This window comes from Xylocopa sonorina, chromosome 13 (assembly GCF_050948175.1).
Source record: "Xylocopa sonorina isolate GNS202 chromosome 13, iyXylSono1_principal, whole genome shotgun sequence".
NCBI lineage: Eukaryota > Metazoa > Arthropoda > Insecta > Hymenoptera > Apidae > Xylocopa > Xylocopa sonorina.
Genome location: NC_135205.1, coordinates 854908 through 873062, shown reverse-complemented (window position 1 = coordinate 873062; position 18155 = coordinate 854908). Strand labels below are relative to the sequence as shown.

The following is an 18155-nucleotide window of genomic DNA, read 5'->3' as shown; positions in this document are numbered from 1 at the left end:
CAGGCGGTTCGGAGCCCCCTGTCGATGACACAAAAGAATAGGAAAATAGGAAAGGATACGAAATGCGTATATAAAGGTGAAAAACAAAGCCTCCGGAGGCACAGACACGAAAGGAGAAGCATCAGGAACCGAAGTAAGGGAACCAAAAGGAAAGAGCAGGATAATGGAAAAGCTACCAATAAGAATAACGTCCTCACTTTCAAATAGAAGAATAGGCAGCCACACATCAGTGAATAATGATAGATATTATGAGCGAGGATACGACGAAGGTAATGACATATTAGAAAACGTTGATGGGAAACATCAGGCATATAAAAAAAAAAGAGATCGAACACTTGATCGAACTAGTGACGAACAGTACAGAGAAAAATGAAGCAATTAAAGGAGCAGTAAGCATTCGAGGACAATCATCGGGATGTGAAAAAGCAAGATAATCGACAGAAATAGGAAAAGATGAAAATCGCAAGAAAATCGAGAACGGGAGATATAATTCTGGAATTTAACAAGAAAACAGGTATAGAGAACAAAATAAAGGAGATAAAAGGAACTCTGGAAAAAGAATTCGAAGAAAAACATACGAGTGTGAGTATAATGGTCCAACTAAGGGCCATATACCCGTTAGGTGACCAGAGAAGAAATGAAGAGAACACTGAAAATAATCGAAGGAAAGGATAGCGGTATAAACGTCAAGTTGTTAAAACAAACGTAGAGAGACAACCGAGTCGCGTTAGTTGAATTTGTACAGGAATACAGGAAAGAACTGGAGAAGGTCAAACGATTCAGAATAGCATTAACACCTTGTTCCTGCAAAGTGCTACCGAGAATAGAGAGGTGCTTCAAATGCCATAAACTGGGACATATCAGCAGAAATTGCGAAGAAGTCAAAGATAATAAGGGAATCTGCAGAAGATGCGGATTCCAGATTTACACGATAATCGGTTGCATTGCGAATAAACCGAAATGTATCATCTGTTGCGAGACAGGAAGAAGGATCCGTACATCAGACACGTTACCGGAGCTTTAATTGTTTGACCTACAGAAAGGCGTTGATAGAAAAGAACGAGAAACAAACATGGAATTAAAAGTCCTACAAATCGATCTGAACAGATGCCGAATTGCGCAAGAAATCATGCAGAAAATATAAGAATACTGACTGCAATACGGTAATGCTCCGATATGGATAACTGGCGTTAATCGAAAATGTTGCACATATGGCACCACGTACTCCTCGTCCGGAATCGTTCATGCAATGTTCAAAGGAACGAAAGATATAAGCTGCTACTTCTCGCCGAACAGGGACGGAAGGGAATCGAAGAATATATAAACGAATATATATAAACGAAATTGAGGTTAACATAGAAAAGGCAGAGGCAAACAGAATAATAATCGCAGGTGACCTAAACGAAAAATCGGTAATCTGGTGTAGTAAGAAGAACAACCATAGAGAGGAAAAGATCATCAAAATGGCTCTAACAAACGAACTAATCGGGTAGAATCCGAAAGAAGGCTATAGATACTTTAGGAACCGAAACAAATAAAAATTAGACATAATGTTGATAGGAGGTTGCACATACGCTAAGTTGCGAAAAGCTGAAGTGTTTGAGATAGTTTCAGCGTCGGACTGTCAATACGTACTACATACCTTCCAAAGTACGATTTACAAGAATAACGAAGAGGGATTTGCAAGCCTCGATGGAAAGAAAGCGAACTGGGGCGATGCAAGTAAATGATCGACTTATACAATATATATATAATATATATATAAGCTGTCGCATTTCATAGTGTCAGCATGCCAAAGCATTACAGTTCTCATGCACCATAGACCGTGATAGCCCATTTCATATTAACGTTTCAAAGTAGGTAAGATGTAATATTCTATGCAACGCGTAACGTTTATCTGCTTCCAGGCTTCAAAGGAATGTGAATCCTAAAGTTTCCTTCTAGGGGATAGCATTTCTGGATGTCTACGTGTCGATGAAATGGTGATCAATCAAGCATAGCGCTGGACGGTGAAATGTTGGACCGGCTCGTTGTAGATTTCTCGAAATCTTAATCGCCGAGCGATCAATGAGTTGATCGGGAATGAATGATGAGATATTTGCGACTGTAAAAAAGGTCAGATCTCGTTCATAATCTCTGACCCTTGATTTAAAGGTTGCCGTGGTGGAGTGTTTTACTATTGTGTACATTGTGTTTAGAACACCGGTGGGTACGGAGCAGCGTCTTTTTGGAGTGCCGAGATTCCTCGCGAGATTAAAAGGTGAATTTGTGTGGTTACGAGTAATTCATTCGTGACTGAATTGACGACAAATGCGTTTTGATGTCCTCCTTACTTCGGTGCCACAACGTCCTGAAGTCATTCGGACATTGAAGATTCTTCGTTCGTTATAGGTTCTTGTTCTTTGTGTGGAGTGATGGTTGGCGGTTTAAAAGTAGTCTGCTTCCAGATTCTTCGCGTTTAGTGAAGTATCGTGTGGTATTGCATATTACGTATGCGACAGGGACCCCTGTGGCACAGGCTATATTTGTGTCCCTTACGCAAGCAGTTTACGCATAGTGAAGCCTTTTCGACAGCTGCCTTGCGGTCCTGGACTGACAGCCCGTGAAACTCTTCACATGCCCAGATGCTGAGTCCTCCGTGGCATACTGAATACTTTTGGGTTCTTATGTTTGTCCTGTTTGTCCTGCTTTCGGTTTAATCGTCATTACAATGTCCTTGTGACAAGAGCACCTGGTTTTGCGTAGTACGTTGATTCGTGGAGCGTAAATAGTCCAATGGTCTTCCGTTGACTCGACTTGCGGTTGAGCTTGCTCTTGCGTTCATTTCTGGTATACAGTTGACCCGTTTCTCCAGAAACTCTAGAGGATCCTTTTAAGGCGGCACTTTGTTGTCCTTTACCGTGAGTTGCCATTGGAACAACGTGTTAGCATTTCTGTGGAATTTTTCAGTGCGTGAAGATGTTGGTTGATGGTGTCGACGATATTGCCTAGTGTTTCTGCAGTGCCTCTTGACAGTTTTGGGATATACTAGATTGCATCACAATATTTAGAGGCAGCCCGTCTTATACATTCGAATTTACCATTCAATAACTCGATTGCGTCGGTGTAATTTGCATCCATTGTGCTAACTATTCGATGTATACAGCGGCCATTCCAGTTAATGTCTGCCGCAGGTATTGCAATTTTTTAACTGGAGTTAGGTTTTCGTTGCGATCGATGATCGATGAGAATACAACATAGAATGATGCTCAATTTTCGTATGTTCCATCGAATGTTGGAAGTTGCATTTTTGGTAATTTAATGGCATATGGGATGGTTGAGAAAGTGGCCGATGATTCGAACGTGTTTGGCCTCGTGTCATTCAGAAGTCTTCTCTTGATTAGGGATTCGGCACGAGTTATGATAGAGAAATAGTTGTTTAGAATTTTGTAGCGATGTGACGTTTCTGTTTCATCCAATTATTCGAGGTCAAATTGGATGTCAACGAATCGTTTCCATGTTTCAGTTAACGCGTAAGGTGCGTTTGTAGTAAACATATGTCCGGTTGTTCCGATCTTTCGCATGTGTTAAGAAGTCGCGTGAAGGCAGTGATTCGACCAAATATGATACCGCGTTTACGCCGCACGGAACTGAGAATAATTTCATAAGGGTTGGACTGAGCTTGTTGGAACGATCGGGTTGTCATCGTGGAATATGGATAAGAGAGGAATTGATGAATAAACGAATCTACCTTTTCGATGTGAAGATATCAGGTATGTTGGGATCTGCCATAATGTCTGGATCCCCTGGGTTGTCTGACTTGTTGCTGCTGAGAATCTCAATTTGTCTTGGAACATTGGCCAGATCACCGGCTTGATTCTTCGGTCGCTGAATGTTGATTGAATGACACTGCAGTTTGGGCACTCACATCACTGATTTTAACTGTTAGTTTTTATAACTCGCGGTCTGCCGGATTTTGAATCAGGCTCGAATGATCAAATGCACGCGTTACGAGGAGGCTCATTTTCGGTTGATTAGCCAATGAAGGGTGTAAATTTTCGTCAAGAACCTTTTCGTCGCCGTTACAACGTGCACTCTAATACGTATTACATTAATAGGAAAGGAGATAGATACAATTTGAGTGGACACGATTCCTTAACAAACAATTATATTTAACTTAAAATGCATTAACAGAAATTTAGTGTTGTTCATGTTCTCTGACGTGTCTGAATCTGAATTTCTACTAAGAGCTCATCAGCCATGAAGTCCGACTCTTTTAATGTGAATTCTGTAATGAAATGTAATGTGAAAACCTGTAAATTTGTTTCTTTCTCGGGAACTGGGAGGAGAGAAGAAGGCGCGAAGAGTGGGACCATGGTTGACACTAAGCTGCGCCATCCCGTTGTATGGAACTGTAGAGTTCAGAATCATTAGGCATAATATTATCTATTGGCTATGATTTCTATTGTCCTTCCAAGATTTCTCATCAAACATGGTTTTTCGGGTCTTATCATGAATATAAGCTGTGGAACCGAGAATTCGTAAATACTTTACTTTTGGCTTTTTATCAAGCCACATTTCAAATGGCGTTTAACTTTGTTTTAAAGCCTTTGTTGGGCTTAAGTTTATTAAATACGTCACAGTTAAAGCTGCTTCCCCCAAAACACTTTATTCTAACTGGCACCACTTATCGTCGTGCGTGCCTTTTCTGTTATGGTTCGAACCATTCTCTCAGAAACACCAATTGGGAGATTTGCCGGACTGTTAGGTGGTAACTAGTACCTTTTTCTACACAATAATCTTTCATCTCATTTGACAAATATTCTCTGCCATTATCGCTATACAAGTGAACAACTTTTAAATTAAAATGAGCCTCGCTTCTAGTTACAAAATCTTTGAACGCAGAAAATGCTTCTGATTTATATGTAAAATAATTCTTTCCGTTATTAGTTGAAGAAATAATAATACCACATACATCTGAATAAATAATAAACAATGGTCGCTTTACATGCTCCATATTCTTTACCTTTTCGAATTATAATCGTGCTTGCTTACCTTTAATGCAAGCCTCACATAAATTATCATTCGGCACTATCAATTCAATATGATTTACATTGATCACTTTTTTATTCTTCAATTCTACGAATTTTGATCTTCCAATGTGGCCCAAACGCTGATGCCACAGTTCGTAGTCATTATTTACTGCATTATGAATCTGGTGATTAATCAATGTTTCACCATTTTCCATTTGAAAATCAGTAATAGATTAGTTATTTTTTTCCTTACTTTCCATTATTTTCTGACCAGTTTTCACTACCTCAACGTTTCCATCTGTCACAAATACGATGTCCATTCATGCTTCTTGCATCCTTCTAACGGACTTTTTGTCACCAAAATCTTCAAGGGTGTACTCAACTCCTCGAATGTCGGCAAGACATTGTCACGTTTGACAATGTGATCCGACGCTCCGGAATCCAACAGAAACTTTAATTTGTTTTTATCGTCTTCCCCATTTTCATTGTATTCCATCATAAAGGCAAACGAGGATGTCCCAGCCTTTTCAATATCCAATTCTTCTGTTACTTGAGCTGCCTCGGTGATCACCTTTTTCTTTCCCGCGTGCTCGACCGTTCTTTTATAATAAAAACGTTCTTTTATTTTATGCCCTTTCGTCCACAATGATGGCATTTTATATTTATCGTTTCTTTGACGAGCAGCCTGTTCGTAATTTTACTTCGTGGACCAAGAAACGAGTTTTTTTCAAACTCTAATGTTAGGTTGTCTTGGGAAAACGTTCAATCACCATAATTACTCGCCATAGCATGTTGGAAGGGTTAGCAGTAAATGGGAAGCTTTATCCGTTTCTTCTAATTTTGCACACACTGCTAAGAGTTCCGTGATTATGTCGTTGAGTGTTGTAAAATGTTTGATCAAGGACTGCTCTCTCTGCAGTTTTAAACTTAATAGTTTTTCTCTAACATCCAATTGCGTGGCTAAACTCTCCCTTTCATATATGCCATCCAATTTCTGCAAAATTTCATCAGGAGTCTTCGCATTATTTGCGAAGCTCAAAAAAATCTGCCAAATATTCAGCAATGACACCTTCCGCAATTTTCTCTGCTTTCCTCCAATATTCAGTTATTTTTGCTGGAATAGGGTCATCAATAATTATCCAATTCGCTTAACAGTGCACAAATTCTCAATTGCCACATACTGTAGCGATCACCATGGCGAATTTCATTCCAAAGTTTCAAGGTGGTTAATCTGTAATCTGCTATGCAATGCAATATGCTTATCTGCTTCTACACTTCTAAGGAATGTGAAATCTACATTTCCATGTAACGGTATTGCGCTTCACTGTGTCTTCGTGTCAAAGGAGTAGAGTCCTATTGCTCCATGCAATGCAATCTCGCATCTCATTTCAACGTTTCAAAGTAAGTGAGCTGTAATTGTCTAAGCAGAGCATTATGCTTATCTGCTTCTACAATTCAAAAGAATGTGAATTCTGCAGCTTCCTACAACGGGATGGTGCTACACATTGTCTGCGTTTCAGAACAGTAGGGTTCTAGTGCTCCATGCAATACCATGCCGAATTTCATTCCAACGATTGAAGGTGAGTAACCTGTAATCTTCTATGCAAAGAAATATGCTCATCTGCTTCTACACTTCAAAAGAAAGTGAATTCTACAGTTCCATGCAACGGGATGGCGCCTCACAGTGTCGCTGCTTCATAGCGCTTCCTAATGTTCCATGCAATGCGATGTCGCATCCCATATCGACGTTTCAAGGTAAGTAAGTTGTAATCGTGTATGCATAGCATTATGCTCATTTGCTGAAGATCTTGAAAAGAATGTGAATTATACAGTTCCATGCAACAGGATGGCGGTTTAAGGTGTTTGTGTGTTAGAACAATGGTGTTCTATTTCACCATGCAATGCGATGACGCAAATCATTTCAACGATTCAAAGTAAGTTAGCTGTAACTTTGTACGCTTTGCATTTTGTTGATTTGTTTCTACGCTTCAAAATAATGCGAATTCTACAGATAAATGCAACGGGATGGAGTTTCATAGTGTCTACGTGTATAAGCAATAGAGTTTTGATGCTACATGCTGTGTGGTGGACTGTCTCATTTCAAGGTTCGAAAGCAAGAATGTTGTAATGTCCTATGTATAGCATTATCCTTACCTACTTCTACATTTCATATGAATGGAAATTCGACTGTTGTTTGCACCGGGCTGGGGTTTCATTTTGTCTGCTTTTTAAAGCTGTACTAATCTAATGCTCCGCGCAATGTGATGGCTCATCTAATTTCTATGTTTAGCATGTTGATGCCGGCGTGCATCACAGGTGGATCACAGGCGTCTATTTCGTGAGCCGGCGGGCATCACGATTGGTCGCATTTATATTTCACAAAGTAGATAGTACAAAATAATATTATTTTTCAATTTTCAGCATTATAAACAAACATTCAATATTTAAAACATAACAAATCCACATTATAAACCTAACATAATTATTTAATTCTTGTATGTAATTTTTCAAAACATGTTAGGTAGAGTTCCGGTTGGCCTTTACATCGATTACAACAGGTATTTACTTTTATCGCCTTATTCGCGGCACACTGCCTACCATTTATTCTAGACATACGTTTATAACATTCTTCACATCGCTGGCTAGTTTTTATCTCGCGTCCTTGGAACGAGGGTAGAAAATATGTACGTTTCTTGGGCACTGCTTCAGTTTCAGATGACGTTTGTTCACCGTGATTATCCACTGTACTGAGGAGGTAATCAATAATTTTTTCGCGGAAGTTTAATATTTTCATACCTTTAGTACTCCATCGTCTATGTATATAACAGGCATTGACGAGAGATGTCCCGCATACTAATTCTATAACTATTTTTCTATACCACTTTACTGTTCTGTGTAATCAACTGTGGTAAGAAGATTTCTGGTCGGATGGTCAAACCCCTTCTTAGCTTTGTTATAAAAAAACACCGTGTCCGGCTTTAACTTATTATTACTACCCTGGACAATAACACATCTGTGGTTTTCAGAAGTGGCTAGCATGCATATCGGTCTCTTATCCATCCGCTATAAAAATTTAAAGCCGCTCCGATTTTGAAAATACGTAAAGCCACCCCGTTGCAGTTTCCGTTTAGCCTGCAGCCGAAGAAATTTTGTATTAATTTTTACTGTACCATAAATAAATTTACTTTTTGCAGGAGTTTTTCGGCCAAAGGGACACAAGTATATAAACTATTTGCCTATAATATGCGGCTTTCAAATAATAATTCACCCTCTAACGTCATAACTACAGCATGCGCATGTGCTTTCGCTATTCTGGTTGCATTCTTTCCAGCATAAATAAGAATGTTATGTGTGTATCCTTCCGGAAGGCACAATTTACAAAGTTTTATACCATATTTATGCCTCTTTCCTGAGATATATTGGCAAAAACTGTGGCGTCCTCATCATAGAACCATGATTTCGTCGATTACAATATTTTTATCGGGTTTAACACGTTGAGTGCTACGTCAGTCCCCAGGGACTGACAGTGAACTTTCCGTTCAGGCGGCGTCAGTCCACAGGGACTGACAATCGACTTTTCGTTTGGACAACGTGGATTCTAGGGACTGACAGCGAACTTCTTGTTTGGTCGACATCGGTGCATGAGATCGGCATTGTAAAGGGTTAAATTATTAATGACAATTAAAAAATTTATGCTAATATTTAATGAAGTTTATTAAAATATTTTAAACAAAGATGTGGCTTTGATTTGCACATTTTACAGTATGTAGTAACTTTCTTTGTCATTTTCCTCGCTAACTGGCGTCCGAACATTTTTGTGTTTGTGCTGTAACATTCAACACAATATTTTCGTACTTCATGCGCCTTTCCTTCCTTCTTATGAAATTTGTGAATTCATCTACTTGTATCGGCCCTAATTGTGGTTTCCTCATGTGAGTGTCGTGTGAAAGCATTTACCAATTGTTTTCGGAATGTTGGAATTGACATCTTTCTTCTTGTTACATTTTGGAACATACGTAACGCATTCACGACGGCAATATTCAAAAGAAGGTCGAATGCCAGTTTTCTATACCATTTTAGTGACCTTCTAAGTGGACTGCTGTAAGCACCCATTTGATCAGACAGATCAATCGCTGTTTTATCTTTACTATAATCAATTATAATTTTTGGTTTGCAGAATACCCCCGTTCTTGTTATTACGGATTACATTTCGTCAGAATGCTTGATTGAAAGAACTAGAACATCCCTCTTGTGTTTCCATTTCATGATTATAATCCCTTTACTGTTCTCTTGGGCAATGACTTCTCTGCGTCGCAGTTTGGCTGTCACAACTTTACTTGGATTGTCTCTTCGATTTGGTCGAAGAGTACCAACCAAATGCGTATTTTTTATTATGAGTTGGTTTGCTGTATCCACACTCGTATAATAATTACCTAATAATTACCTGTGTATGAAGTATGGCCTCCGTGAAACACATTTTCACATAAATTCATGACGACATTTGTTGTATTTTTTTCATCCAATGATTTGCCGGTGTAAATGCAAAGATTATATGTGTAATGATTATCACAGCACAATTTAAGTATTTTTATCCATATCTATGCTTTTTTTCTTTCATGTACTATCTAAGTATGATCCGTCCACGGAATGGTATTACCGTCTCGTCGATGCATAACATTTCAAAGGGAACATAATATTTTTTAAAATTTATATTTAATTCTTTTATTAAAAATTCAACTTTTGAGAGACGGTTGGAAGCATTCACTTTTGTATTGTCGGCATAATGCCACATTCTTAACAAAATTTGAAATCTATCTCTACTCATAATTTTCCGCGGGAATGTTTGAATAAACAATGGATCCTTAGACCAATACAGGTACAAAGATGGAAGCTATACCAATCCCATCCGCAAAACCACTCCAAAACACCTCTTTATTTCGTCCTTATCTGTTGGCACCCACTTTTCAACACGTTTGGAAGTGATTGTTCTTTGTGTCGCATAAATATCTGTTTGTTCGCCTATATATTAAAATAGTTTGTCCGTCACATAAAGGCCGCAAAAATCTTCCACTGTGCTACAATTTTGCATTTCTTCATGAGTGAGTTTGACACCATGGAGACTTGAGAAAGGTATAATGTTTGGCTGGTTGTCTCGCGGATCAAACCAATCATTTGGATCACTTGTTTCAGCATTCCTTAGTGAACTACTAGATGAATTGTCACTATCTGATGATGGTAGTGGTATTACACGCCGCCATTTGCGTGGTGCAAATGGCTCACTCGACGTGTCACTATCTGTTCGACCGCTCAACATTTTTAGTTGATGGATACACAAAATTTTCTCAAAATAGTCACTATAAAACTGAATTCTCTCTGCTGCAATAGGTCTTTATACTCCTGTGGCTTTTTCAAAATGACACTCGCCTTGTATTTGCTCTTTCGCCTCTCTGGCATTCCCCATCCCATTATTTTATGTTTATACATTGTATACAAATGCATTGCTTGTATAGTGTACTAAAGTGATCGTTTATTTATATCCATTAGTCAAGCGTTCGGCATCAAGTGCTCACGCGCTGCCGCCTGAGCGAGAAGTATAGCAAGATCGGCATTGCACTCAACGTATTAGTAGTATTTTCAGAAGTGTAGACAATTGCGTTAACAATAATTCTAAGTTTATACAAACGATCCTCAGTCGTAACCGTGGAAATAATGGTGAAATAAAAATATTTAAGTATCGATATAAACCGATTGCGCTTCACTGCGTTTTTTATTCGATCGTTTGTATACATTTCCTTTTGAAACCAATATTATCTAATTTCAGGATGGGACGCTACAACCAATATAAGCAGGACACCAATAAAAAAGGTTCAGCTCGTTCTCTGTCACAGGCTTTCTGGCCAGTTGGTGTTTAGAAGAAAAGAATATTTTAAGGTATACAAGTAGATAAGCATAATACTATACATAGAAAATAACAACTTGCTTAGCTTGAAATGTTGGAATGAGATGCGCCATTGCACTGCATCGATCATTTGAACTCTACCACTATGAACCCTACGTCATTCCATTGCATGGAACTGTAGAATTCACATTCCTTTGAAGTGTAGGAATATATAAGCATAATACTATGCTTAGAAGATTACAACTTACTTGCTTTGAATCGTTGGAATGAAGTGTGTTATCCCGATACATGAAGCGTTAGAACTCAATTTCTTCGATACTTACGAATCCTATGAATCCTACGGTTACATGCAATGTGAAGGCCTGTCATAGTGTCTGCGTGCCAATGCATGAGAGTTCTAATGCTTCATAAAACGCGATATCGCATCTCATTTCTATGTATCATGATAAGATGTAGTTCAATGCAACGTGTTATGCATACCTAGTCTGCACTACAATAGAATGTAAAGGCCACACTTCGTTGCTACGGAATAGCGTTTCTAGATGTCTACGTATCGAAGCAATTAGAGTTCTAATGCCTCATAGAACGCGATATCGCATCCTGTTACTATGTCTCTTGATAAGATGAAATATTCATTGCAACACGTTAAGTACACCTTGATTACCCTTCAAAGGAACGTAAATGCCACACTTCCTTGCTACGTAATAATGTTTCTAGATGTCTACACATTGAATTAGTAGAGTTCTAATGCTTCATAAAATGCGATATCGCATCTCATTTTTTTGTTTCATAATATGATGTAATTCAATGCAATGCGGTACGTATATCCCATCAATCCACTAACGGGGCACTGGGGTTATTGAATAATACTGCTACTGGGGGGTTTGGTGTATCTATCTATTTGCGCAAATTAGTCCGAGCCACAGTTATAAAGCAAAATTGAATATGACTGAGGCTGACAGTCTGGATCATCTATAAATTTGGCCAAACTGATCCATGCTAACACAAAAAGGGTCGGAGTGAGCGTGTTCGCGTACACGTAATGAATTCGCCTCCCCGAGGTTCTCCGTGAGTACTCCGGCGGTTGGGATTCATTCCCTCCGACGGAGTAGCTGAAGGACTCACCCGCGGGAAAGGCGCCGCGGCACATCTGGATTTTTCCATCGCCCGTTCCAGTGGGCGAGGTGGGTGTAATTGGTTGCCAGATGGTAAATTCGGTTTGCTTATATCCGTCCGGTTGAGGAAGTGCGCCCGATCACTGTCCTGGTGTAGGGCAGACAATATTTTGTCAACAGTTCAAAAGAACGCAAAGCCCACACTTCTTTGCTACGGAATAGCGTTTTAGATGTCCATATATCGAAACAATAGAGTTCTAATTCTTCATAAAACGCGATATTGCACCTCATTTCTGTGTTTCATGATAATATGTAACTCGCTTGCTACGGAATATTATATCTAGATGTATACGGTTCTACGAAATAGAGTTCTAGTGCAGCAGTGAGACATAGAAAAGAGATGCGATAACGCTATTAATGAAGCATTAGGTCTCTATTGTTTCGATATCTAGACATCTAGAAACGCTATACCGTAGCAAGGAAGCGTGGCATTTAAATTCCGTTGAACTGTAGACGAGGTATACATAATACTTCGCAATGAATATTATATCTCATTATGAAACATGAAAATGAGATCCGATTTGGCGTTTTAAGAAACATTAGGACTCTATTGCTTCGATACATAGACTTCTGGAAACACATTCCCTAGCAAGGATGTGTGGCATTTACTTTTTTTTGTAGTATAGCGAGGTATACATAACACTTCGCAATGAATATTATATCTTATCATGAAACATTGAACTGAGATGCGATATCGCCTTTTATCAAGCATTAGAACTCTATTGCTTCGATATAGAGACATCTGGAAACGCTATTTCCTGGCAAGAAATTGTGGCATTTACATTCTTTTGAAGTGTTGCCGAGATACGCATAACGCGTTGCCTTGACATTAAATGTTATCATGAGATATAGAAATGAGATGCGATGTAATATTGTTCATCACAGCTTCATAAATCGCGATATCGCATTCCATTTCTGTGTTGCATGATATTATATGCATCGCGTTATGTAAGTCTCGTCGAGACTTCAGAAGAATGTAAATCCTACACTTCCTGGCTACGGAACAGCGTTTCTAGAGGTCTATGCATCGAAGACATTGAGTTCTAAATCTTTATAAAACGCGATATCGCATCTCATTTCTATGTCTCATGTTAAGACGTCATATTGAATGCGACGCATTTTGTATACCTCGTCTACACTTCAAAAAAACGTTAATGCCACACTTCCTTGCTAAGGAATGGCACTTCTAGATGTCTGCATATCGTAGTAATTGTGTTCTAATGCTTCATAATACATGAAGTCGCATTTCATTTCTATGTTACATGATAAAATGTAATATTCAATGCAACTCGTTTCGTGCAACTCGTCAACACATCAAAAGAATGCAAATGCCACACTTCCTTGCTTCTTAATAGCGTTTCTAGATGTCTACGTTTCTTAGAATCAGAGTACTAATGCTTCATAAAACGCGTAAACGCATCTAATTTCTATGTATCATGATAACACCTAATTCAAAACAACGCGTTATGTATATCTCGTCTGCACTTCAAATGAATGTAAATGCCACACTTCCCTGCTACAGGATAGCGTTTCTAGACGTGTACGTATCGAAGCAATAGAGTTCTGATGCCTCATAAAACGCAAAATCGCATTTCATTTCCATGTTATATGATAAGATGTATTTAAACGCAACGCGTCATGTATATCCCTTCAACAATTCAAAAGAGTTTTATCCATGCTACGGGATAGCGTATCTAGATGTATACGCATCGCGGCAATAGAGTTCTAATTCATAATAAAACGCGATATCGCATCTCATTTCCATGTTTCATGATAAGATGTAATATTCAATGCCACGCGTTATGTATATCTCGGCAACACTTCAAAAGAATGTAAATCACACAGTTCCTTGCTACGGAATAGCGTTGCCAGATGTCTACTATCACGTCGCAAGGGTGGAATGTTTCCGTTTCATTCGCGGATGAGACGAAGCCAGAAAATGGACTCGGCACGCTTAATTGCGACGGGTTCTGGGTTCTTTTCGTGGGACAACCAACACTTTCAAAACGCGATCGCGGTAAATGGAATATATCCTACCTTTGCTGTCTTGGATCTTTGTTAATTTAGTACCCCTTCCCCAGATACTGTTGCTGTCGGAGATCGCTATCCGGGATTGCCCCTGCGTAAGAGCTGCGAGGCTGGATTGTAACAGGGATGAGCGCCCAACGTAGCTGGATTCCGGTGTAGATCGGCTTGCTTTGGCCGGATGAGGACGGCGGAGTTGGACGTTGAGGATCCACTGGAACGGTGGCGGTCCAACGGAAACACAAGAGGGCTTGTGTTTCACACTACGATGCTCTCGTATTCGCGCACAAGTCGGCGTAGGAAATTCTTCCGTCCCGCACGTCGAGCTTTACGTTTCGGATTCAGACACATTCAACTTTGATTCCAACAATCCGGATACGAATCGGATAAGCGGCGGTCCGCTCTAACCAGCCGGATACCAAGGTCAACTAGCGAATGGATTTGAATGTTGGATATGTACGCGGTAGCTCGTGGAAGAATTTGTAATAATAATGAATTTCAAGTATAATAATTACATTGACACATGTAGATACAAGGTAAGATAAAATATATTCTAATATAAACCTAGCCTTACACTGACTTCCCTAAAGCTAAGTTAAAGATAAACTTAATTCAATAATAATAAACAGACGCACTTTTATTATACTCGTAGATCTAAGTACACATGACACTTATTGTAACACACTTCTAAGTCCGTACGTATAAGATTAGATATTAAGGCGCACCTGCGCCAACGACATGCGCAGCTAGCGCCACCATGAGCCGCGAGTCCCCATCGTGAACCGAGGAGGTCTGAGACGCGACTCCAGAGAATCAGATTACATCGAGATTACCCTCCGTGGTGTTAAATTCTTCAGTACCATCTCGTATGCTCCAGCCATTAGCCACCTCAATGTTTACAAGTTCATTCCCATATCTACTAGTTCCTAAATCTAGTATATCTAAATACTATTTCTCGCGCTTAATACAATGCTTAAGTACGAATAATACTTCCATGTGTCTCTTCCATACTGCTGGGTTGCTTTCCATCACCTCGAATGGGTATAGAACTCTGCTTTGCAGAGTTGCGATAGAGCGGACCACCGCCTATCCTTCCGAACATTGCCTGTTAGTGCAGAAAAACTTGGTAAATGAAACGTGATCCTGGTTCGCGAAGCACACGACGCGCGGATAGGAAGAATTTCCTTCGTTCCCTTGTGCCTGAGTACGTGGGTAACGTATCCCGGATCCCCATATACCACCGACATGTCTTCTTCGCACCGCTTCAGCCGCAGTTCTCCGAAGTCTCCTGTTTCCGCAGCAAAGATTGCTGCGTTATCCACGGTCTCTGACGAATCCGCTTCGCATCACTGGAAGCTGATATATCAGCCTCCATCAACAGGCCAACATCTACTTCGATACCAGTCAACGATCCACGGCGAAAATACTACCAAGGTATCGAATACGACACTAGCGAAAGGTAGGATTTACTACTCCTATTATCCGCGAATCGCAAGTGTTCTGCCCGTGCCGCGTAAGCTGAATTAGTCGGACCCGGTCGTAACGCGTTTCCGCGGACCGAATCTCGAACAAAAAGGCTAGTGTCGTGAATCTTCCGGATAAACGGAAAATTATTTGGCTGGACGTGACAGTAGATGCAGATACACAAAACGTTGCATTGAACATTACAACCCCATTACTTCGACACGTTGACATCTAGAAACACAATCATTTTGCAAGGAAGTGTAGGTCTGACATTAATTTGAATTGTAGAGGCTGATAAACATAACGCGCTGCATTGAATATTACATCTTATTATGCTGGATTGAAATGAGGTGAGACATCGCGCCGAATGAAATACTAGAACTCTATTGCATCGAATCGTAGATATCTAGAAACGCTATGCCGTTGCAAGGATGGTTAGGATTCACATTGTTATAATCGTAGAAGCAGAAGAACATAATCCCATCTACTTTCAAACGCTGAAATGAAATGCCCTATCGCGATCTATGATGCATAAGAAGTGTAATGCTTTGGCAAACAAATACTATGAAACGTGATCGCGTTGCATGAAATATTCGTAATCTGATTCTTCTGAAGAGGACTAGCAGACACACATATTGCTTTGCATAGGGCATTACTACTTACTTGCTTTGAAATGTTGGAGTGAAATGTGTCATGACGATACATAAAGCGATAGAACTCTATTTCTTCGATACTTACGAATCCTATGAATCCTACGGTTGCATGCAATGTGATGGTGTTTCATTGTGCCTGCGTGTCGATGCATGATAGTTCGAATGCTTCATGCAACGCGAGAGCTCATCTCATTTCAACGTTTGATGTTAAGTTATTTGTAATGTTCGATGCATTGCATTATACATATCTGCCTCTGCTCCTGAAAGGAATGTGAGTTTTACAAATTCATGCAACGGGATAGGGCTTCTAAGTGTATCGTCGTGCGTAGCGCCTGCCACCCATTCCACACATGAGCCTTCTCGCACTGGCATCATCAACCCCTGGACTCAGGCAACCTGCCGTGCTCGTCTACAGCACCGGTAACCGGCAGCGTTAACGCGCGCACCCCTGCACGCGCTCACACGCACCAACTACCGCTCTGTCACTCAAACCGACCAGTATACATGGCTCGTTCACAGGAGGCATCACTGTTTCAATCTCACTGACGAGCACTACTGTCTCACTCCCACTAACGAGCATATCTGCTTCGATCGCACCAAAGGCGAACACCCTTGTCTACCTCGCATCAGTGATTTCGTCCTGCTAAAAAGGGCAGTCGCATCCCTTTACCTCAATGGGGACTTTTCCAATTCAGGGAGCCGACTTTACCAGAACCTGTATTCTACTTTTAAGCCTCTTACATACATACATATACTATATCCGGACTAATGTATTGCTGCATATAAGAATTCATCAATCCAAGTTACACATGTTAACAATGCAAGACACGAACAATACACACGTAATTGTAAGTTCATGCTATATTACTTCATTATACCATTTCAGAAGTTAAACACGAAAGACGCGCCGCTAGTCCCACCACGAAACGCGAGTCCCCACTCACTGGACCGCATGCTCCTCGCAACAATCTTTTAAACCCCACTCGTTGGGTTACATGCTTTCATGATTTTTCAAGTAAATACTTCAAATTGGTGCAAATATTAATACATATTTTGTATTTTAGTTAATTCTAAATACAATATGTCCTTAAGATTCTCCATTACATCTAAAATCCTATCTAATTTCATATCATTTCATGATGTTTTAATTAAATGTTTGAAATTGGTTTATATAATTACATTTATCATATATTTTAGTTACTTAAAAATAGATCATCCCCCCTAAATAAAAATAAATATCTATATATTATGTAAGTCGACCACTTATTTGCATCGCCCCAGTTCGCTTTCTTTCCATCGAGGCTTGCAAATCCCTCTTCGTTATTCTCGTAATTCGTACTTCAGAAGGTATGTAGTAATCTCCTATCAACATTATGTCTATATTTGATTTGCTTCGGTTCTAAAAGTATGTATAGTCTTCTTTCGGATTCATCGCGATTACATCGTTTCTTAGAGCCATTTTGATGATCTTTTCCTCTCTATGGTTGTTCTTCTTACTACACCAGATTACCGATTTTTCGTTTAGGTCACCTGCGATTATTATTCTGTTTGCCTCTGCCTTTTCTATGTTAACCTCAATTTCGTTTATATATATTCGTTTATATATTCTTCGATTCCCTTCCGTCCCTGTTCGGCGAGAAGTAGCAGCTTATATCTTTCGTTCCTTTGAACATTGCATGAACGATTCCGGACGAGGAGTACGTGGTGCCATATGTGCAACATTTTCGATTAACGCCAGTTATCCATATCGGAGCGTTACCGTATTGCAGTCAGTATTCTTATATTTTCTGCATGATTTCTTGTGCGATTCGGCATCTGTTCAGATCGATTTGTAGGACTTTTAATTCCATGTTTGTTTCTCGTTCTTTTCTATCAATGCCTTTCTGCAGGCCAAACAATTAAAGCTCCGGTAACGTGTCTGATGTAC

The 18155-nt window shown here is 39.7% G+C and overlaps 1 protein-coding gene and 1 long non-coding RNA gene across 2 annotated transcripts in view; both read right to left on the bottom strand.

The window, feature by feature from the left end:
* The window catches only part of LOC143430111 (mitochondrial import inner membrane translocase subunit Tim21), a 391485-nt gene extending 379912 nt beyond the window's left edge, over positions 1-11573 (bottom strand). Inside the window, exon 1 of the mRNA XM_076906115.1 lies at positions 11567-11573. The gene's annotated coding sequence lies outside the window, so the exon portion shown is untranslated. The remainder of the gene's footprint in view (positions 1-11566) is intronic.
* LOC143430118 (uncharacterized) overlaps positions 1-18155 on the bottom strand; it is a 304969-nt gene that overhangs the window by 126036 nt on the left and 160778 nt on the right. The window lies entirely within an intron of this gene.